Raw genomic sequence first — 11,535 nt, 5'->3', positions numbered from 1 at the left:
GGGCAAATTAAGTATGGTAGAGTTGGAGGTGAGAGTTGGAGTGTATACAGCCCCCCTGAAGCCTATTGGAAGCAAGGAACCTAGAAGGATGATGATGAGCCAGGAGGAAGCTCTCCAGAGGTCTGTGTCCACCCTTGTGCATGGGCATGTGGCAGTGGCTTATCCCAAAGGCACTTCTCCATCACACAAGCACAAAGAAAGGCATGATCATGGTCTGAGTGACAATGCAGGGAGCAGAAGGGGGTTGCGATGGCTGATCCTATACTTTATATCCCCAAACAACACAGCAGCAGAGAAGCCATGCTGCATTCCCATGGCTGGGACAGACCCTGATTGTCTCAGCAGCATTTAAAGAGTTGTTAGATTTTCATTTTAAAGGAACCTCTTCAAAACAACATAGTTATCCCTGAGAACTTTGCAGAGGGGAAAAATACTAAGAATTAAAAAAAGAAGAAGAAAACTAATAACTGTCACTGGAACTTCATCCCTTGGGTACCATGTCATGCTGGGATGCTGAGGAAGGTGCTGCCAGCATCCGTGTGCTGTCCTTTGTGAGCTCACAGGGATGATCCCCATACTGTAACCAGGGTGACAGAGTCCCCACTGTGTGCTCAAAAAGGATCCCCTCCCCAGCATCTTCCCTGATCATCAGGAGCATCAGTGTCTGGGGAGCTGGGGGGCTGAGTGGAAGTGAGGATAGTGGGGGCCCAGCAGAGGCATAGCAAACAGCACAGGGGGCACTCCAAAGGCCAGGGCAGAGTGACCCCTTCTGCCAGAACAAGAAGAATCGCATGTTTTCCAGTGTGCCTCTGGGCAAGAAAAAAGGTAATGGTAAATGATTTTATTATATGGGCCAGTGTAATTGTAATTACAATTAGTTTCACACTTAATGCTCCCTACTATGTTGCCTTAGCTAGGTATATATACGTCTGTGTCACCTACTACTACTGGAAAAATAGATGAAAGCCACTGGCCATCTTTCCATTGCCATGCTCTGCTGGGAAAAACAAAGCCAATCCCCACAGCACTACAAGAACAAGACCAGGCATAACAACAAGATCAGCATTATCTGAAGCCCCCCCACCTCTCCACCTGGCCTCAGTGTAGAAAACCTCCCAATATACTCACTAAGATGCAGTCAGAATGTGATGTAGGGTATGGGATATGGGATGTGACATATTGGATGCAACTGATGCGATGTGCCGCAAACTACAGCCACATACCAGGTTCCCCAGCCAAATCTCAATCTTACAATCACAAATAGGGTCCATAGGGGTAAAAATCCTCATTTTTGGATTAAATCCCCTTTCTCCTCATGTGGAAGTATTAAAAGAGGCATTGTGACTCACAATGGTATCTTATCTGAGATGGGAGAGGGAGAGACTGAAAAAGAGATGCAATGAGGAATTAATGTTTGCTTTTGTCCTCCAGTCAATGCAGATTACATATACAAATTTGCAGAAAGCATACTGAAAAAGGTATTTCTGGAGAATTCTACAAAATATTATAGCAGGCAGTAGAAATTTTAATACAAAAAAAAAAAAAAAAAGCCACAGCATAGTATTATTATTTGACAGAGAAAAGTAAAAGAGGTCATCCATGCCTTGCAAACTGTTATAGAAGTACTGCTGTAATTTCTTTCCCCATCTATTACTGACTGCACTGTTCAGCTTTACAGTAAATCCAAATCAAAACTTGATCCTATGAAAAAAAAAGAAATGGAGTAGATGTGAGGATAAAAAAAGGTTTTCCTCTCTTTCCTGGAGGTTGTATGAGCTTTGATCTGCATAATGTGGTGCAGTGATAGGGGTTGACCTGCTGGCATCCTGGCAGCCCTTGCCGTTACTTTGACTGACAGCAACTGTAGACAACATTGACCATAATTATTCTACAAAAGGGAAGACAGGGATAGAAAGCTCAGCTTGGTGTCAACCCCCAGTTCCTCATCTCCAACACACACACTGAAGATGACATGTCCAGCATCTCCACCTGTGCTATCTCACTACTCACTTCTGCCCTGCAGTGCACCCAGAGCATGGCTTTACCCAAAGCATTGTCAGTGTCCTCTCTCATCCAGGTTCTGGCTTGCTTTGGATGAGGCCAAGCTGATTTTATGGTGTGGACAATTCTCCCCATGGGCTAGACAAGCAACATCGTGTTCATTTAATTTTGACAATAACTCAGATCTCTGGGCTGTTTTATCTCTCTAAAATGTTGAAACCCCATAAATCTTTTTTCTAAATGTCTCAACATTGTATTTTTCAATCTTTTCAAGGCTGCTTATACTGTCTGCTTCATTTATTCTCCTATAAAAGTGAATGGACTATGTATTAAAAACAGTTGAGCAGCCATTCTCATGCACCACAATTACATTTTTTCATTGGATGTCTGGCCTGGCAGGCACCTTCTTCAGCATTTTGGGATGGTCTTAACTCTGTTGCCCTGGCAGAGGTGAGAGTAAGGCTACAAAGCTGAGAACAGGATAGGTACAGTGTACATATGACCACATCAAATAGGTGATGCAAGGGATGATAAAGATCATCATACAGATTATGTGAAAGATGATAAGGGAGACTTAGAAATACTGGAAAGAGTCCAGCAGAGAGCCACGAGGATGATCAAAGGGATGGAGCACTTCTCCTATGAGTAGAGGCTGAGAGAGCTGGGACTGTTCAGCTTGGAGAGGTGAAGATAAAGGGCTATCTTATCAATGTGTATAAATACCTGAAGGGAATATGCAAAGAAGAGGGATCTAGGCTTTTTCAGTAGTGCCCAGTGCCAGGACAAAAGGTGATGTGCACAAACTGGAGCAAAAGTTGTTCTCTTTGAACACTATGAAGCACTTCTGTGACGTGTGGGTGACGGAGCAATTGCAGAGGCTGCCCAGAGAGCCTGTGGAATCTCCTCCTCGGAGATCTTCAGAAGCTGCCTGGATGTGGGCCTGGACACCTTGCTCTGGATGGCTCTCCTTGAGCAATGGTTGGACCAGAGGACCTCCAGAAATCCCTTCCAAACTCAGCCATTCTGAGATTTTGTGATATATAGCTCACACTATATCAGGCTCAGGGTAGGTTGTCTGTGCCCAATGAAGTTCACATCACAGCTCTGCACAGGTCACAGATTTCTGCCTTTACTTCAACCTTGATGTTACAGCATTTGTTTAGTGCAAATGGAAAATGCATCTCTCCTCAGCATAGGGAGTTACAGGGAGCTTCATTAAAGTGAAGAATATTCTGTAACAGACACGTTATAATGGTCACAGAATTGTCACTTGGGAGACTCAATTGCCAATTTGAAACTGTCTTTCTTTGTGTTAGGATTTATGGAGCCTGTTTGCTTTCACTCTTTGGCACTTCCTTGACAGTGTAGAAAGAATATCCTGCTGTGCAAGGAGAGACTGTTTGCATAGGTGCTGACACACAGTGAATCCTTTTTAATCTTGGCACCTATGAATCATTAAAGGCTTTGGTGCTGAGGCTGTGACAACTGGGAAATGTAGAACTGGGATTGTAATCAAAAATCTCTTTTTTGTTTCCCAACCAGCACCATGTATCAAGCGTTAAATACTCACTGTAGCACCAGTGATTTTGCTTTTCTGTGGTTTCTAATAGAAAGAAAGTTTCTCCCAAGTAATCAGCACCCTATCACCTCTTCCTGTGATGCTGCAGGCCTGCATTTGCACTGCTGATGTCAATCTAGCAGGAATGATGGGTGTGTACTGGATAGCTTCAAATGTTTCCCAAGCCTGGTAGTAAGGGAGCAAGCATCTCACTTTACTTATCCTTGTGAAGCTCTTGATAGCCATCAGCAAACTACAGAAAGAAATTCAGAACAGGTATAGGAAGGAGGAAAGTGTTCAATACAGAGAGCTTCGCATTTAAAATATCATCGCTTGCTTCAGTTGAAGAAATGATTCTTTTAAGTTAAAAAAAAAAAAGTATTTCCATTCTTTGCTCTGTTGTGTTTCTTTCAGAGCAGGAAAACAGTTCCTGCAGCATTTTCTCTTCTTGTTTAAATAATTTTCCCATATAATAAACACTTTAAATCCAGCTGGCGACCGGTCACGAGTGGTGTTCCCCAGAGGTTGGTGCTGGGGCCTGTCCTCTTCAGTGTCTTTATTGATGACCTGGATGAGGGCATTGAGAGCACCCTCAGTAAGTTTGCAGACAACACCAAGCTGGCAGGAAGTGTCAATCTGGGTAGCAACTGATGCGATGTGCCGCTGTAGAGATCTCTCTACAGAGAGATCTGGACAGGCTGGATCTCTGGGCTGAAGCCAATGGGATGAGGTTCAACAAGATCAAGTGCCAGGTCCTGCACTTGGGCCACAACAACCCCAGGCAATGCTACAGGCTTGGGGCACAGTGGCTGGAAGACTGTGTAGAGGAAATGGACCTGCGGGTGTTGGTCAACACTCGGCTGAGCATGAGCCAGCAGAGTGCCCAGGTGGCCAAGAAGGCCAATGGCATCCTGGCTTGTATCAGAAATAGTGTTGCCAGTAGGAGCAGAGAAATCATTTTCCCTCTTTACTCGGCACTGGTGAGGCTGCACCTCGAGTACTGTGTCCAGTTTTGGGCCCTTCACTGCAAGAAAGACATTGAGGCCCTGGAGCGTGTTCAGAGGAGGGCAATGAAGCTGGTGAGGGGTCTGGAGCACAGGCCTTATGAGGAGCGGCTGAGGGAGCTGGGATTGTTCAGTCTGGAGAAGAGGAGGCTCAGGAGAGACCTTATCGCTCTCTATAACTACCTGAAGGGAGGTTGTAGTGAGCTGGGGGTCAGCCTCTTCTCTCTTGTAACGAGGGACAGGATGAGGGGGAATGGCCTCAAGTTGCACCAGGGGAGATTCAGGCTGGACGTTAGGAAATACTGCTTTTCTGAGTGAGTGGTCAGGCGCTGGAATGGGCTGCCCAGGGAGGTGGTTGAGTCACCATCCCTGGAGGTGTTCAAGAAACATTTAGATATAGCGTTGAGAGACATGGTCTAGTGGGGTTATTGGTGGTTGGTGGATGGTTGGACTGGATGATCTTGTAGGTCTTTTCCAACCTAGCTAAGTCTATGATTCTATGATTCTATGATTCTCTGAACACATGGATAACAATATGACTAACACTTCTGCAAGCATGTCCAAGAGCTGCTCCCAGCCTCTAAATATATTCTCACAAGCTCCGAGTGTTTATTGACTTAGAGGAGAAGGATTTGGTCCTGAGATGATTCTAGGATGGATGTTTTCTATCCACATGGCAAAGTACTGTAGTGCTTTTGATAGGCTCCTTGGTGTTAGAAATTTCCTACAGTGTGCATATTCCAAGGCCTGGCACTTTTGAAAAACAATGTAATTATTCAGAAAACACTGTTTTTCAGAATGTTGTCCAGTACTTTGACCTTTCTTCCTCTTTTTTTTTTTTTTTTTAATCTCCTTTGCTTCTTTCCAAGCTGAAGATACTTTCAACCAACCAGCACAGCAGAAATAGCAGTCAAAGGAGTTCAGGCCTTCAGGAATGTAGAGGCATCTTCTGGATAAATAAACCCCAAATAAGAGACAATACATGTAAAGGCTGTAGAAGCAGCTGAAATATAGAACTTCAGAGAAATGCACAAAGGAGAGGCAGAGGAGTGGGGGAGAGGTGAAAATAGCTAGTAGCCTTCTTTATTCATAACAGTTCTGTGTCTAATGTGATCTTCCCACAGACTGAGGTATGAGATAAGCTGGCACCAATGACAATTCTCTCTATAAAGCAGAAATCCAATGATTTTCACATACCACTAACTAAATCATGTCTGTGGTGCAACAGATGAGATTTCTTTTCTCTCTATTTTTTTCTCCCCTTGACTCTCTCTTCTACACATACACATGTGCTGACAATGCAGTCCTGGCACAGTGAGGGGTCAGACCCAGTTGTTTCTGGACACGTGTGCATCTCTCAGCTCAGGATCTGCCCTTTGCAGCTGCCAAGAATTTCTCAGGGCTGACTGAAAGCGGTGCAGACCTAAGAAAATCTAGAAATGACTGGGAGCATTCTAATCCTTTGCCTGGAGGAGCAAGGAGGCCCTGCCAAGTTCCTACTCAGTCACAGCCATGTGCCACTTTGTGTGGCAGTCACACAATTACTGAAGGGGGAGGATGGGGCTGGATCCCATAAGGCAGATCTTGTGTGTCTGCAGTTGTCATGATGCTGAGCGGCGGGTGCTCCTGTGAGGGTGCTACGATGACAGATGGAAGAGGGGGATGTGTATTTTTTAGATATTCTCCAGTTTTTCTAAATATTTGCTTTTTCCATTTCTGAGCACTAATGCATTCATTTTTTTTTAAACTCAAGTCAGTCATGACTTACAACAAGACAAAAAAATCTCTACTCTAGAGCTACTCGAGGAACAGAACAGGGTTTTGCAGGCAAGTATTAAAGCCTGTTTTATGCTGAGCTGAAATGTCCCGACTAAACCTACCTGCAAGCATCTTCTCCTGGGCACCTTGTAGCCACCAACACATTTCTCTCCTGCAAAACTGCTAAGCCCTCCTCCCCCCACTGTCAGAAAGCCACCTTAATCAGCCATATCACCTAACAAAAAGAAAAGTTTCTAGATACAAATGCTAAATTTTCTCCATTGAAAGACTTTTCCTGAGCTGGGTTGACTGCTGGGTTATATCTCAGCTCTCACCAGATCCACAAAATCACACTCTCAGACCCCTTCCTTCAATTATTTCATTGCTATTTTAGATAGAAGTCTTTTCACTTTTCATTTTCAGTAGACAAGACAATAAGTGCACCCACCAGTAAGGGAAGTCACTCTTTAAAGTGCACTGTTACATTTGATTTAAAATGACACTAACGTTTATGGTCCCTACAAACCAGGAGCTAAGTAAGTTTCCTAAGTAATTATTATAATGCATAATAGTTATATTACATTAACATAAATGTTAGCTACAAATAACAGCTTTTTAGCTGTATTTAGCATATTTTTTCATATGATAAAATTGAAGGTTTTTTGAAAATTCACATATGAAAAGGGAAGAATTCCGCAAGATGCTAATTGAGGAAATCTGTAAGGTTGAAATGTGATAATGAAATTGCAAATAAAATTAAGTTAAAGAAAATGTAAAATGATGATGAAAAATCTTTCTTCACCTCTAATTTTGTTAATGTGCTTTTTTAAAAAAAGTCGTATCGCATTCATGACAATTTTCAAGAGAAAAGTAGTGTTCATAAAGAAGAAAGGCTAGGATAGTCAGCTATGGTATTCAATTCAATTTTATCATACAGAGACCAAACCTTATTCCTTTCCTCTCATGAAGCAACGTTTCAGATAGCAGAAAGACTGATTGGTACAGAAACAGCTGTAGAGTAGACAAATGCTTCTTTTTTGATATTTTTTTTTTGTAGCAACAAGAGTAATTACTATGTTATAATGTTAGTGTGCTACATTTTATTGTTAGTGTAAGTAGCAATTTGAGTATTGTGCCATATAGTTTGAGAATGCTATTAGAAGATGGAGAACAGAATTTGGAAAACATAACTTCTGGCAAAACTAATGTTAATCATGGCTACTATTATTTTACAGATTTTTGGGTTTGGGGTACTACTTCCATTATGTTTGTATCTATAATACAAGACCGTGCATGGCACTTTATAACTGTGAAAAAAATGAAAGACATTATTTACTTATGTAGAAAAGTCGCTTTCTTATCAGTACATCTCTTTGAAAACCTACATGCATAGCAACTCAGGAGAGCTCTAGAGAAAATGAAAATGTGACCTAGTACATCAACTTATCTGTGCCGTTATCCACATAGCAAAAACTCACATGTGGCACCTCAGTGTTTTCTAGCATCCAAATTGCACAGCTTTCAGAAGTTGGTGAGCAATCAGATATCACTGAGGAGCAATTCAGAAGATTTATGATGCATCTTCTGGTCTCTATCTGGCCCATTTCCTTAATCATGAGGCTGATTATGAGGGCAATTTTTAACAGTTCCTGTTTCATTTCATCTCGCTTTCCTTGGAAACCATAATGAATCTTTGCTTTAAGTTCCCCTCCAACCTCTTAATCAGCTACTCTTCTCTCAGGCAGTTGTGAGCACAGAGAGGACCTTGCAGGCACTGTTGTGTTAAAGGCACTGGAGTGTGAAGCAAAATAATTAAATGGGGCAGACACAGTTTTCAGGGAGGTTTTCTGATCTATCTGTGACAATTAGACAGCCTCTAAGTGCTGCACAGCCACTTGCAAGCAGGGAGAGTCTGTTCAGAGGTAGCCTTAGAGTTTCACCCTGCTGAAGACTCTTTTTCCTCCTAAGCTTTTTTTTTTTAATTTTTGTTACTTCCAGAGGAGGAAGAGGGCTGGGAGCTCACAGAAGGCTCCTGCTAAGTACCTGCCAGACAAGAGGAGGGAAGGCTCTGATTCAGGAGACCCCAGGCCCCCAGGTTTCCTCTCTTGGCCTCTTCCTTGCAACTTCATCACCCCCACAGTGATGTGTCACAGCCCTGGATCAAAACATGACTGTGGCACCTGAGGCTGCTGGCATAGCTCTGACACTGCTGGTTGGGACAAGCAGACAATTAACCTGTAGCTAATTTTGCAAGGCTTTTACTTTGTCCCCTTGCCCTCAAAAATCAGAAAACTCTTGTATGTAGCTAATGAACAAAATGAAGGAAAAAAGGGCTGCTAATAGGACCAATTAACAAGTGGGGCTGAAAAAGAATGTCATGTTCTATAAATCAAATGAAATACAGCTTTTAAGTAAAGGCCATTAATTACATGGTTGAACTGAACTGTGTACATTGCTCACCTGTGGGGTAAGAATGATTGCCCATCGGAGTCTTAATGAATACAGGCAAATACAAACTAAATTTGACTTCAGGAATAGAAATATTTATTTGGTGATATTCCTGATAAAAAGAACCAGGTGTCAGTGTCCAAAAAAAACCAAGGGACCTACCATGTCCATTAGGTAGAATATAATCTCTTTAAGCCTAAACAAATGGGAATGTGCTCTACCAATCAAGGATGGAACACTGCCTTGGCACTGTTCTTGGAGAGGTTAATGTTAATGCATTCCCTTACTGTTGGCCCTTGACTGTGGGATTAACTGGTTTTCCTTTTTTCTCCTTCCCTTTTGAGCCTGTCTAAGAAATTCAGACGGCATGGATGGCAACTTGGTTGAGTGATTAATAAAACTTTCTGTACGTTCCCTGATAAATGTGCTTTTGTTGATTTTAGGATATTAATGAGATAAATGTTGGCTTTGCTTTACCCAGCCTGCGGAAGGTGTGGCATACGCACCTCATCAGTTTTTCCTGTGCTGTGCAGGAATACATTTTCCCAAAGTGCTCCAGTTTAACTCCCCACCTTAGTTCAGCTACTGATGTTTTAAGAGCTGATGGCACACAAGGTGCATGCAAGTGTGAATACATCTCCAGGCAGGCAGAATTTCCCACAGCAGTATCAAGCTGCTAAAACCATGACAATTTTTATCCTTAATACTCAGAAGGGGTATAACATGGCTAACAAATTTGTCCCAGATCACAAATTGCAATGAAGATTGGAAGTGCCAATGACAGATTATATACACTAGTCAACTATTCAAAGATTTATGAAGAAAGGAGTTTTCCTGAGGAATTCCTAGTCCAAAAAGGTAAAATAGACTTCTCTCAGTATAAAGGTATAGTAAAGATCTATCCTGAATAAGCACAGTTAGAACATGCCACAGAATCTGGCTTTTGAGTTTTATTCATTAAGCTTTGTCAAGACATCGTGTTTTGTCCTGTGGCTGAAAATATCATGGCATTGAGTATGTAAAATGAGGATCTTGGTAGAACTTTTTTTGACACCTACATGACCTTTATAAAATTATCTGTGTGTGAGTGATTTCTCTCCTGTTAAGACTTTTTGAAGAAGTTGTCACAAGAAAGTCTCATGTTGTCATGATAAAACATCTTATACATCTTTTTCATTGGACGTTACCTTTTCTTCTTTCATTGGATAATACCTTCTCTTTTCATTGGATGTTTTCAAGAAAGCCAAGTTCTTACTAAGCTTCCTAAGCCTAGGGGTTCTTATTAATGTCCACCACCAGCCAACAGCTGGGGAGAAGATATCACAGACCTTGTTCTGTCCTGCCTACACTTGGAAGTTGATGACTAAGTTTTAACTTTGTAGTAACTGTTGCCAAAATAAAATCCGTTGATGTTTTATACCTCCAAATGGTGTGGATATAAAATCTCAGTCCTTTAGCTCCTTTTGTTTTCAGGAGGCAGTGTCTGAAAAAAAATATTCTCCCTGTTTTCTGCCTCCTCTCTTCCTTATCTCTTTAGGAGGAGGGGAAAATCCCAAATAAAAACGAAGGAAAAACCTGACCCAAACGCACTGTGAATTGTCTGGGGATGTGCTACGGAATTTGATCAAGTGATGAGTATAAGGAATCTAAAAGGGTGCTCATTCTGGTCCTAGAAAGATAAATTCAGCACCTCAGTAATTCTACTGACAAAAGTGGAATTATTCCTGATTTACACTGGTTCCATTCAACCTCCCTCCATGACTGAATGATTGCAGAGCCATCCAGTGGGCCATAATGGAACATTTCATAAAGTTAAATCATAACAAAAAATATGGAAACTTAGTAGGATTGCACACTTTCTTTGCTGTACCTCAACTTTTGTCTTCAAAATTCTTTACAAGCACTCCATTCTATGCCTTGGTGCATTACCCTTCTTCCGTAGACTTTCTGAAACTTGATCGTTTGGGGGCTGAAAATATTTGAGCTAAAAGGTCACAAATTCTAACCCAGGAACATACAAAATAATACAGTTTCTGAAACCTTGTCTTTTGTTTGAATTGTTTGCTTCTTTATGCATGTCCAAACTGCACAAATGCTATACCGATCTAACCAAAGTTAAACTACTGTCAGTTCCTGATGGATAATCTTCAAACATTAGCATAGTGCTGGAAGAGGTATCTAGTGTATCTGGCAGGAATCAAGCTGTTAATATTTTATCAGCTCAAGTTAATGATATATGCGCTATTACTGCTTCTGCCTGTGTTCTCATAATATTTTTCATTTATCACCCTGGAAATGTTGTCTGGTTTGGTACTGTGATGGTAACCCTGTTAATTCAAGTACCAAGTAACTAAATATTCTTCCAATATGTGTGTAAGTTTTAAAGTTAAGCTAATGGGGTAAGGCAGAGAAAGACTAAGAAAGGACAAGCAGAAGTTGGTGAAAATGTTTCCTCCTTGGTCTGTTCTGTGCTCCCTTCCTTTAAAGGAGTGGAGAACCTGGGGACAAATAGGCTACAGCTGAGTCTGAGCTGTTCCTTCGCAGAGCTCCCCAGATGAGGCTGTAACATCTTCTTGAGAAGATATCTATGCCCCTGTGAAATTTCAGCAGTTACAGATAAGATTCAGAAAAGCCTCTGTGAGCAGTAGCTGTGAATGAAAATCATTCCTTCCAGATCTGTTACTGTGTTCTTTATTGTATAATGCAGAAATTTACTGCAAATATAATACTTATCTTTGGCAAAATGGCTACAAAATGCACTCATAT

The 11,535-nt window shown here is 41.7% G+C and overlaps 1 long non-coding RNA gene across 1 annotated transcript in view; it reads left to right on the top strand.

Annotated features, from left to right (window-relative positions):
• The window catches only part of LOC110398896, a 75,289-nt gene continuing 64,140 nt past the window's right edge, over positions 387 to 11,535 (top strand). The window contains exon 1 of the long non-coding RNA XR_002438728.1: positions 387 to 825. This is a non-coding gene — a long non-coding RNA (uncharacterized LOC110398896). The remainder of the gene's footprint in view (positions 826 to 11,535) is intronic.

Source organism: Numida meleagris, chromosome 4 (assembly GCF_002078875.1).
Source record: "Numida meleagris isolate 19003 breed g44 Domestic line chromosome 4, NumMel1.0, whole genome shotgun sequence".
Classification (NCBI taxonomy): domain Eukaryota; kingdom Metazoa; phylum Chordata; class Aves; order Galliformes; family Numididae; genus Numida; species Numida meleagris.
Note: the sequence above shows the minus strand (reverse complement) of the source record. Positions and strands in the feature narration are given on the sequence as shown.